General features: G+C 39.4%; 1 protein-coding gene across 3 annotated transcripts in view; it reads left to right on the top strand.

Moving 5' to 3' along the window:
• Nucleotides 1-4,720: 4,720 nt before the first annotated feature.
• Nucleotides 4,721-9,724, top strand: part of LOC137194156 (glypican-5-like) — a 120,185-nt gene continuing 115,181 nt past the window's right edge. The window contains exons 1-2 of one of the 3 annotated variants that reach the window (XM_067605771.1): nucleotides 4,721-4,814; nucleotides 5,388-5,493. The gene's annotated coding sequence lies outside the window, so the exon portion shown is untranslated. Of the gene's footprint in view, nucleotides 4,815-4,862; nucleotides 4,918-5,011; nucleotides 5,101-5,387; nucleotides 5,494-9,724 lie in introns of those variants that run through there. The other 2 variants (XM_067605770.1, XM_067605772.1) reach the window with 2 other exon arrangements.

Here is a 9,724-nt window from a genome sequence, read left to right as displayed (position 1 = left end):
CTCCATTTCTCTTAACCCCCCCCCACCCCCCTCACTTTCCCCCTCCCTCTATCCGTTCTGTCTTGCACTTTGCAGAGTGGCGTGGGAGGGCACCAAAATCAGTTTTAACAAACGTGGCTGTCAGTTTCGAGGAGAGAAGGGAATAATGGCGTTGTTAAAAATACAGCGAGGGGAGCGGAGTCCAGAAAGATCAACAACGCACTAATGAGTTCAGCAGGGCTAGGAATGAATCACTGTGCTGGATATAATTATCAAAAGAGGCATCTGTTTTGCAGTGAGGAAAGGAGTAAGAGAGGCTGAAATTAGACTAATCAGTATGTCTCTGTACCCAGTTCAAATACTTGTCTCACAACAACATGCCACAAGCCATAAATAGCCAATTGCTATGATCTCACTGAGATAAAATGCTCTGTCAAAAGGTAGTCACCCCCTTTTTCTGCCTATTGTAAGGGATGTGGTCGACTGGTCACACACAAAGCAAGTCACTCTATCCGGTCCAACTCAGCACACAAGCGCATGCACACATACACAAAGGCCTCAGTCTGACCTTGGTGCACGGCCCGTGTGTTCAATCTCAAAGGAAGTATTTAAATCCCCTCAGAGTTCAATGAACACAGACAGTGAGGAAATCTCAGGGGTGAATGGGTTAAACAAATGTTTCCACCTATGTGCACAACAGTACTTTGTTTTGTGAACAGTGGAGGACACTCCCTCGGGGACAGAAAGGAGGGTGAAATAAGATTCGATGCCTGTTACTTCTCAGTGTACACACAGATTTTCATACTGTACAGACAGAAAGTCTGGTGCCTGAATACATTATTGAAAGTATGTTTTATCATATTCAAATTCATTTGTAGCTGTATTTTGATTGTGAACTTATCAGTTTGTTCTGTATCTTTGTCTAAGATGATTTAACAGCAAGATTGCAGAAGATACTACTTGATTTAAGCAATTAGATGTTTATATGGACTACATAGGCCAATAAGGATTATGAATATAAAGGTCTAATGTAAGGAGCAAACCTTCCACCCTCTGGGGACCATAAATAAGACCCTTAATATTAGACACCTGTTTGGCTGTCTCAACAGTGTGGAGAACATACTGCACCATTTTTGCTCATTTTAGTATATCATCAATAAATTTGATCTACACATGTGGTTAGAAAAATAACCACTTGTTACTTGCAAACTATAACATATCAGCCAGTCTCTTAACTGACTCTAACATTACCTTGATAGTATCTAACATTGTGACATTAATGACTGTTTGTTATATGCACTAAAGTTCCCTAGGGCAGATGTCTGGTACTTGGTTCAATCATGCATGAAATGATGTTGTATTGATCCGCTGCTGTAACAGGCTAATGAAGAGTCTATAAAAACCATTATACCAATCAATTAACCACCACTAAGGAAATAGAGCCATTATAAATACAGCAAGGACTCTGCTTTAGAGGGTTTTGCTAGGTGTGATTTCTTACCATCAGGAATTGGTGCTTCTGTGATTTTGAGGAGGGTGTGGGGTGGTTTTGAGGCACTTGAAAGTCTCTGTGAGGCTTAGTGGCACTGCCTGTTTTCTGCCCTTTTTTTCTTTACTTTTCCCTAGGAGTGCCATGCAGGTGAAGAAGAGGAAAGCTCTAGCAGGATAGATAGTGAGACAGAGGTACTGAGGATGTCAGACTCTCATTAAAGATGCAGCACTGCTTACTTCCACTCCTCACATCTCCACCCAAGAGAAATGGAGCATAAGGTTCCTTTTCTGACCAGCAATGTGCAGACACCTCCTGACTGCTCCATGTTTCATGTCTGCTTGCATGTACGTAATGCACACTTATCCTTCTCAATGCACAATACCCCCTATTTAAGAATTTCTGAATGCAAGATGTGTCAATACTTTGAAAGTATTTTTTATGAAAATCTTATCCACAAGTTCCTTAGTATTCAGCTGCACAGCATGAGTTAATGTTCTACTTAATCAAGCTTTTCAACACTCATTTATCACCACTTCCTCACTCAAGAGACGTCAAGCAGAGGCATGTCTCTAACGACCACCCTTCACACTTCCCGCTGTTCCACCAAGACAGAGAGGTGAAAATGGGAGACTGAAAAGAGTAATCTCTCAAACAGGCGGTTGAGGGCTCCAATCTTGAGGGTTTAACCCCCTGTAAGCCCCTTAAATCCCCAGTTTAGAGGGCCAGAACTGATGGGCTAAAGCCCCCACAGACTGTCTACTAACTAGTGGACCCAGACACAGCGTGAGGCAAGAGAATAACGGATCCCCCGCCACGACTACTGCAGCCACTACATCCTTACATAGTCCCAGTCAAAGGATTGGATGGGCTTAATTGGCATCAGAAGTGCCACAATTATGTTCATGATCACTATTGAATGGGTAAAAGAGGAAGGTCAGTAAGAGCATGTAGACAGGTTTCTGATTATGGTGTGAATGCTGATAGATATTGTTCTTCTATGATAATCAATTTGTGCTGTGTAAATGTCATGTATGTGATGACTGTAAGCATGCTAGGGGTGAATGATGACCTACTGCTAACAACTAACTAGATATACAGGAGATTAGTTCAAAATAAGGCCTGACTTTGAAAGATGGATACTGGCTTGGGAGAAAATAGTGATTTCCTGTCACCTCAGACAGATTAATATTACAGAAAACTTGTTGTCCTTGTCACCTACAAATGACCTTATTTTGAACTATGTTAATGGTATCTCATACAGAAAACCTACCCTATATAAATGAGCATCAAAGTTGTCTAAATAAGGACTGAAAACTAGGGTGATTGGCGCCATCTGCTGACCACCAATTGAAGTACGTCGTTTTGAGAGGATTTAGGACACACATTGACTATGATTCCAAAAAAAGTAAAATATATTCTCTCTTCTCTTCCCTCACCTGGTTCCTAAACAGTAAAGTTAGCCTTTCCAAAACCAACAGCATCAGGACTTTTCCCTGTAGCTAATAGGTCTGTATGTGGAAAGAAGGACCTTTGACTATTGGACTGCTGCTAATGAAATGATTTAAAATCCTAACAGAAAGCTCCTATATACAATCTGAATCTGGCAAATTCCATGTTAAAATTTACAGTGCTCACATGCAAAATATTGCATCCGACCATAATAATCTTTCAAACATAAATGTTTCATATTTGCTGTCATAATGATAGGACCAGTTAGACATGATTGTTTTGAATGGCAAATGAGGTGTTGAGGGGGAATTACTTCTTCATCTCTAAATGATTCTCCATTTACATGAATTTGTTGTACTGATGGATTTGTATTTACAGTGCTTTCATTTTTGTCACACACTACTCTTACATATAAGGTACTTACTGTGAAAGGTGAACACTGACAGCAAGACACCTGTAAACAGACTGATGAAGCAGGTCTTTAGTATGACATAAGTTTATTCAGATGGCTTTAGAGGATGTTTGACTTTAATATTGGGTTACTGTATGTAAGTCTAATTGAGAAATGTTACTCTCATCTGTCATACTGACACAAGTCAGACATATACAGTATGTTGGCTAAAACCATGATAAAGACAATGTTCATTTTGGTAGCAGTGGTGCACATGTTGATGAAGTTAATTTTGACATACAGGTTAAATGTTTTGGAAGAATGACTTTTGCAGCAAAAAGGAAGTGTTGTGCTGCTCAGTATGAAATGGTGTGGTGGTTGATTTTTCTATGTTCAGTACTACAACGTTTCAGAAAATGGGCTTAAGCAATTGAGACTATAAACAACTGTAGACAATTGTAAAACATAAGTCTTTCATTGGGAAATTGTAAATGGGCTGCGATTGTATGACCTGAGATCAGTACAAAGCATTTCACAGTGCCTCTTCCATGCATACGTGCTCACCGGTGATGGAGCTGATAGGCCATTCATGGTCCTCAGTGCTTAAGGACACTTTATGCAGACAAGAACTGAGGATTGAACAGCCCACACTGCAGTTAATGGACATACCTTAGACTGTGGTTTCCTGTGCATGTCTACAATTCCCGTTCCAGTCATGTTTGAAGACATATAAAAATCCTCTGCTTGTAATAATAACTTGTGTTTGATATGGTTTTTCCACAAAAAAGTTCAATTACATGGTTAGAAATTCCTAAATTGACATACTGCTTCTGCCTCATTGAAAAATCAAAAATCTATGGATATGTAACAATTGTTCATTGTTTCACTGCTTGATACAAGATGTCTTTTACCTGAAAAGTCGTTTCTCAGTGTATGGGCACTGGAGACTTCACATCATAACCTACTTGTGTAAGTTGTATACAGGACTAGTCATGTTCATAAATCATTATTGTAGACACAGGCCTTAAACTCAAATTTTTGGTGAGCAAAGAGAAACTTTCCTCCTTTAGCAGACTTCTAGTGTCAAACTCTGCACATACATCATTCTGCACAGTGAAGCTCAAACTTCCAACTAAAGGAACAAGAAAAACACAGATATTCACAGATATTTTGAGTGGAAGGGGACTTTAAGAATCTGGAGATTTATATAAAGAAGTGCAATAAATATGAGATCAAATTTGTCAAATGTTAAGATTTATGTTGACAGTTTAAGAGGCCATGTGAGAATTTCTGTGGCCATGAAGAGCCTTTCAAGAGTAAAGGGGCATATTCCCAGGAAAATCCACCAAGGCCTGACCATATAACGTTAGACTAGCAAGACTTATTCAAGTTTAAAACCTGCCCACAATATTTTGATTTTTTTTAACTGCAGTGGTGTACTGGTGTACTCTTTTGCAGGAAAGGTACGTTAGCTCACCTTCTTCATTTTGGATGCTCATTAAGGTAAGTTGGCAACACCTGCTGTAACTGTATTTAACATAATGTGAGTCGTGGTTAGCTAGCTAGCTAAGTTAACTAAGTTAGCTTAAAGTGAGCAGTAATCGAGGTCAGTAGACTAACGTTAATGGTGGTGGATTCTCGTAGTATTTAACACATTTCAGGCCTTTTCCAAATCTTCCAAGCCGACTGTTTTATTTGAACAAGCCTGGTTTATATGCTAGCCTTCCTAACTATGTCGAAGAGTGGAAAATGATAAGAGTCTGTTCGCGTGCATGGAGCAAATTAACAGGTCCCATTTAACTTTCTCACCTTTGCTCCAAGCGGTACATCTCAGGTACTGTGTGTCAGACACAGTAGATATTACTCTCCAAGCTAATTTTAGATATGTGCTCTTTGTCCTTGGCTAGGCTGAAATGAACACTAGTATGTGTAGCAAGAATTAAAAATAACAGGACTTTGTCACCCAAATAACACCCAAGGCATTGCTTTGTCAGCATAGGTGGCACGCAATGACATCCTGTTTATTTGCTCCTAAAGTTGAATTAACGTACCTTATTATTTTCTGTCCCCATGCAGCTTCATTGCCATTCTGGCACTGATTAAGGTGGAATCTAAGGTGCCTATAGAAGAATAAACATTTTAATTGCAGTGCATAGAAGAAAACAGAGGAGGAGAAATCTAGGTGAGAAATTTGATACTATATTCCACATTCTGATGCAATTGAAGCTTTCAGCAGACTGTATTTGAATGATTGAGCTTATTCATGTGATGAAACCTAAAGCTGGAGGCACATTATTTCAGAATATGTTACTAATACACTACTTTGTCAATGTGTAAATTTAATATGCCATTGTTTGGTTATCAAGGTTCTTTTGTTTTGTGTAACTGGAGAACTTGAACCAGAGACAAAATGCTATTACTGCTACTCCATCATAGGCCTACACACAAAGTCACATGTACCTAGGTGATGTACAGCCAAGAACCCAGAAGTTTATTTCTCATTGTCTTGTACTTTAACACGTCTATGCCTTTTATTGGGCTACACTGTTTTCCTGCAATTACTGCTTATGACAGTAGCCTTGCAAACAGCTAGTTGGAGCTATGCTCCTGTCCTTGAGAGACAGTATAACTGATGTTTACCTCTCCAAGTCCTGCTGGGATAAACCATAGTTGCTTAATATGACCTTTCTGCTTTACCCTGTATGCTCTCTCCACATTGGAACTGTAGTGTAGTGATCATTTACCAATCGTGGAGGCGGAAGCAAATGTTTGATCTCTTAAGCAGCAGCTGTCTGTTGGAGGTCATATTGGACCCCTCAGATGTATTTGGACTTCTTTAGGCAAGAAAAGAAGCAATCTAGCCCCATATTTAAAATAACATATGTACATTGATTCATGAGATGTATGCTGTGACAGTATTCCTGTGAGCAAAACTCAAAATATAACTACTCCATACTGGTGAGTTTCATTTTAAGCATAGAGAGGGACACAAGAGTCAGTTCCGATACTGGCTACCAAGCTTCACATCCTGCTGAGACTATCTGAATCTTGATGGATCGCTTGATTTGTTGATCACTGACATGAAACGTTGGGGGTGTTGAGATCATATTAGTTAAGATCATATCGGCATTCCAGGAATGGAAAAAAAAAATATCTGAGAGCTTATGGTTCTCATCGTCAAAGCTATAGCACATACATTTCATGTATGAGTGAGAGTCTTTGCTGAGAGCGTATTTTACCCAAGTGGAGATGGAAGAGAGAGAAGAGGACCTCTTTGCCTCAAAATCATATGGACTTACCCTTGTAGTTTACCAGTGTGGCATGTTGGATCAGAATGCTCTGGCATATCCCTTGCTGAATAGCTTTTCACAGAATAAGCAGGATGATCCAGAGTGCTGCTAGTGCATCCAAAGTTGCCGGGAAGGATAAGGTACTAATGCAGACTCCTTGACAGACTGCTTTAGCCTCATCTATAGAGGCTAGATCTTTTGTCACAATTAAGGGTCACATGGCATCCCCACTCAGATTATCTGTTGCTATGTTTTGCCTTTGCAGTAACATAATCACCTGAGTAAATCAGAATCACATCTATGATAAGGCCATAATTCAGACTGTACTTAACTCAAGAGCATCCTCTGCTGGAATGCTTTATACCAACAGACAGAAACTTGTTACCGATGGAAACAGGGAAGGAAACTGGAATATTGCTCCATGCCTGTAGTACTTGATGCTGAATAAAGGGCTTTAAGTCTTTATACGTAACATCTGTGTAACTGGTGTTTCATCTTTGCATGTTTTGGTTGACAATAGGATTGTAGGATTTCATTCTTTAGTGAGTCGTTTCTCAAGGGAGCACAGCAACTGTGGCCCCTGCTTACTTTACTCATCACAGGACTTGTCTGCCGGTCTTGTAGCACTGTGTTAACCCACCCATTTGAACCCCTGGACTAGACAAACTGGTGGCTATCTGTAAGGGCAGCCTCTCTCCTCATTGCTGTGTGTGCAAAGATAGTTCTAGTGACATTCATGCCTTGTTTCCTTGTTTGTTGTTTGTGTGGTGAGACGTTTTTGCTTTTCACATCAGCCAGCTCACTGACCTGGCTGCTCTTGTTTCCAAACCATTGGAGGAATAGCAGACAGCTAATGTGAGTCAGTGCCCTGTTTAGGGGCGGCAGCATTGGTGTGTGTGTGTTATGGAGGTCACTGGACGGTGGGGCCTTGTCCAAGTACAGGCTGGGTTGTAGATATTATAGTTCAGACTTAGACACACAGGGGTCAGCAAGTTTATAAGCTGTCATTCGACAAGGATACCAGCCCTGCTGGCTGGTCTGAAAGGTGTTTCAGAAGGTGATATTTTCACTGTGACTACCTGAGATTTAGCCTGTGCTGTTACCTGCTTCCAATATTTACTGTCAGTGATTTCTACATACACTTATAGAGCCAATTTCCAAATATGGGCTATAGAGATGCTGTTTAAGCCAGAATTACAGCCAACATACCATTTCCTCTTTCTCAGTACACAGCTCAGGTCAGGATGCCATGTTAAGTGCCAAAAGGTCAAATAGCGTAAGTGTATTGCACATGAGAATAGCTTTCCATTACGAACATACTGCTCTTGTTGGTGACGACAATAGTTTTTGTAGCTTGAGCAGTAACCAGTAGATCTCTCCCCTAAAGTTAAAATGAAAATTAAGTCCTATTGGTTCTCAAAGTGGGGTCCGGGGATCCCCAGGGTTCCTTGAGGGAGTTCCAGGGGGTCTCTAGCAAAAAGGAGAATAATTTAATTTCACTATAATTCCATTTATAAGTAACACTGACAGAATCTATGACTATTTTGGTCATGGATATCATATACTTTATGTAATAAAACATCTAAAAGCAAAAATCTTATCAGATGGGGCACTGGGACAAAATCTTATCAAATGGGGGTCCGCGGTCTAAATTGTGTCAGTTTGGGGGTCCCTGACATGAAAAAGTTTAAGAACCACTGGGTTAACAGGACAATAAAAATGGAAAGCTCCACGGTAGTAGACCTGCGAATGAAGTACACGCAACATGTGCCCTCATCCCACTAGATAACAACAATTTTGATATAATTTATTTATATACCAAGTCTTTGAAAACAGATTGCAAAATTCTTTGTAACTATTATAAAACAGATGTAGTACCACATCTGTCCAGGAGAGGGTAGTATTTAACATAAAATGTGTAAAAGGAACACTATAGTATAAAATTATGTGAGGAAATGTGGTGAGAAACGTTGAAAAGTAGTGCAAAACACACACCTGCCGTGTCTGCATGAGAAAACAAATGTCTTTTATTTGAAAATACCGGGATGTTAGCTAATTGCATTTTTATTATGTTTTGTGTGTCCACTTTACATTGAATTATTGCATTGGCCATGCTCTCTCATCTGGGCATGTTTACTCAATTTTAAATCTGATGTGTATTTATATTATTGAACACCAAATCTGAAAAAAAAACCCATATCATTATGATGTAATAAACGCAATTTAATTTTTGAATCACTTTTGATGTTTTTGATTATATGTTTTAATTCTCCAAGACTTCTAAACTGATACCTCTATAGACAGACAGGGTATGAAATTTAACGTGAAAGCCTCCATAATCCTCATTCTGTAGGGGGAAAACGTTATTTGGTTGTGTTTTTAACTAAACAGTTTCACCAGCAGATGGCAGCAATGTAGGTCAAGACATTAAGGCTTTTCACACTACAGCAACATTAAACACATGGATTCTTCTTTACGCAGGTAGAGTCAATTGCTATAGGCCTACTCTACAATCACCATACTCACAAAATGAGATGTTGTGTGCCTAGATGTCTACAGATGTCTACAATCCATTTTTATCATTATCCCTAGTCCTGATAAAGAAGAGAAAGAACTAGAAAATCAGCGCCCTTTCAACATTTTATTCTCTTTTTTTTTGTAGATAGCCTTTTGGCTATTTTAAATAATCCAGATGAATAACTTGACAAGCAAAGGTGAGGTTTTTTAATTTGACTTAAATTTGTAGATCAGAGGTGGGCCAGTACAATTGAAGCTGCCTAATCCTAACGGTGAATAATTTTATGTAATGTATTGCTTTATATTATTTAATCGTGAAACAGTTGCTACAAAAATAGTTTCGAGTTAAGTGATCTCCAGAGGGGCATGAAAAGTTGCAGCAAAACGTTCAATTGATACAAATGCTGTAGATAGAAATATACTGTATAATGAGCATTCCCTCGTGGTTTATTGATACCAAATGAAACTGTTAAATTGTTGGGATTTGCAATGTTCTTATCAGGAAACTGGCACTGCAAGTCCCTATAAGGATATTGTAGTGAGTTTTAGTTGGGGGCACTTAGCTGAAGTAAACAGAAAGGGAGGGGAGAGTGTGCGCAAGGCTTT

This window comes from Thunnus thynnus, chromosome 12 (assembly GCF_963924715.1).
Source record: "Thunnus thynnus chromosome 12, fThuThy2.1, whole genome shotgun sequence".
Lineage (NCBI taxonomy): Eukaryota > Metazoa > Chordata > Actinopteri > Scombriformes > Scombridae > Thunnus > Thunnus thynnus.
This window is presented reverse-complemented; position numbering and strand designations above follow the sequence as displayed.